At 39.1% G+C, this 2,524-nt stretch overlaps 1 protein-coding gene across 2 annotated transcripts in view; it reads right to left on the reverse strand.

Moving 5' to 3' along the window:
* LOC110033320 (putative amidohydrolase YtcJ) overlaps window positions 1-2,524 on the reverse strand; it is an 85,483-nt gene that overhangs the window by 36,102 nt on the left and 46,857 nt on the right. The window lies entirely within an intron of this gene.

Consider the following 2,524-nt stretch of genomic DNA (forward strand, 5'->3'; position numbering starts at 1 on the left):
ATGGTATTATTGTATTGTGGTATTATTCGAGTCTTATTGTGGTAGTATTAATGGGACTACTTCCGACATAAATTTTTTGGTGCCCTACAGTGTTACCGTGGTTTTAATGTTGCTTTATTATGTTTTAATTTAGTGGATTATATGGTTATATTATGGTAACATCTGAGGGTTCTTTGAAATTTTTTTAATTTTATATACCGTGAGACTCGGCGCCCGGCTGTACTCCCGCCCGATAGTTACCTAATTAATTGAAAGAACAGAATACGAAACGTCTATCAAAAAAGAATACAAAACCACTTTAGGGTTTCGAGTCTTCGTTCGTTCGCCGGTCGAAGTACATTCCTCAGTTCACCGCTAGAGGACAGAGCCGAGCCTTCTGAGATGGAAATCGAAGAGAACCCGACGACAGTCGAAGCCGAGGAGCCATTGCCAATGGAAACCGAAGATGAGCCTTCAAGAATGCAGTCGAAGAAAAAAACCAGTGATCGTAAGAAGAAGGTTGCTGAAGAGGGTTCCGCAAGGTATATTTTGTTTTTTTGTTGTTTTTGCTTCTTCTAAATACATTTCTTATTCGAAATGCAATTCTAAACAATACCGTAATAAAATGCAGTTATTTATTTAGGATAGGGTTTATTAGGTTTTCTCGGTTGTTTTTCCATGTTCTAAACATATGGTTCTTCCAATTAATACTGATTATTGCGGTGATAAAATGCAGTTGCTTTAAAAAAAACGCTAAAAGCACAATAATATCATAATACTACCATAATAACACAACAATACAACCACACCGGAAACCTCATTCGTACATTAATAATATCACCGAGATATAACCACAATATTATCTTAAAAGTACCGTAGTACTACAAGAATAATACCATCAAAATATTACCATAATAATACCATAATAACACAATAATACAACTACAACGGGAAAACATTTGATATTTGTTGAATTGTCTTCTTTTTTATAGGTTTGTTAACCCACGTTCAATGAGCTGTAGATGCCGACCATCTGTGGTCAGAGATGCCCTGGATAAAGTGAGGCATTCAATATCCGAGAATATCAGAGACGAGCTAAGAGCAATGAATGTTGTACAGTTTTTCGACCTCCCTCCATATCCGCAAGAGAATGTTTTGACACTTCAGATCTTGCAATGCTGGCAGTAAGATAAAATGGTTTTTAAAATTGGAGGGAAGGAGTTGCGGTTGTTGCCTGATGAAGTTGCCCTGCTAATTGGCATGCCAAACAGAGGTGCAGTGCCAAAGTGGAGCAAACGTCCGTCTTGTGGCGTGGATGCCCATTGGCATGCTAAACAGAGGTGCAGTGCCAAAGTGGAGCAAACGTCTGTCTTGTGGCGTGGATGCCCAGCAGATGAGGAACAATCTCTTGGGAAGAACATAGAGACATTTGCCTCATTTAATTGGCCTATTGCGATCTGTGATTTTCTTATAGAACAAATCAATTCAGTGACCATCAAATTATTGAGGAACAAGCCTCTTGGATACATATATGGGTTTCTTTATTTGCTCACGGTCAGCATATTGTAGATCTTGAGTATGGTTAATGTTTACTAATAATCTTTTATGCTCAATATTGTCTATCTTTTATGCAGCTCTGGTTTTTTTAGCATACTTCTGTGGTAACGCCTCCCAATGCTGATGTCAGACCGAGGATGTTGAGATGGCCAACAACTGTTAGCTTGAACTCCTCGCAGATAGATGTGTGATCTTTCGTAGATAAAACTGTTTGCAGCGGATGCCAGACTATGTTTTGGTACGAGGAAACCCGGATCATGGGGGTTGACAATCGTCAAGGGCGTACCAACACAAAAAAACAGCATTGACTGCGGCATGTTTGTCTGCAAATACATTGAAAAACTCGTGGATGCCAGCCCAGTAGATTGGAGCAGAGAGCTGAGTTGGCAGGATGATATGCCAAGATTTCGGGGTGAATTGACATATGAAATCTGCAGATGGATCGCCTCTGTTAAAAACGTCTGAAATCATATGTTGACTTTATTACTATAACTTTTACATTTTTGCTTGTATTGCAGTTGGTTGGACATTCTTACATTTGATATTGTGGAGTATTAGTATTGTTTCATCTGTTTTTGCCTTTGCAGCTTTGGTTATGTCGAACTTGGTTTCGCTGTATAGATAAATTCCGGTGGTTGTATTATGGCTTTGTCACGGTCGTGTTCAGGTTGTATTCGTTTAAAGCATATGATGATCCGCACAAAAAATGTCTTAGGGAAACCGCGACGGTTGTATTATGATTTCGTCGCGGTTGTGTTCAGGTGTCGGCACAAAAAAGAAAGAAAGGTTGCTTGAGGGGGTCGCCCGTAAGAAGCTGTCGGCAGCCGGAATTGAAATCTCATCGCCCGCTTCGGAAGGACGTTTTAATTTACGTATATATACATATATATATGTAATTTTAGAAAAATATGAAATTAAACTGACCTCATATTTTTCACAGTTTAAATGAAAGAGCGCTCTACCTCAAATCCTGTATCTATCCCGAGGG

The sequence above is a fragment of the Phalaenopsis equestris genome, unplaced genomic scaffold (assembly GCF_001263595.1).
Source record: "Phalaenopsis equestris unplaced genomic scaffold, ASM126359v1 Scaffold001136, whole genome shotgun sequence".
NCBI classification, from domain to species: Eukaryota; Viridiplantae; Streptophyta; class Magnoliopsida; order Asparagales; family Orchidaceae; genus Phalaenopsis; species Phalaenopsis equestris.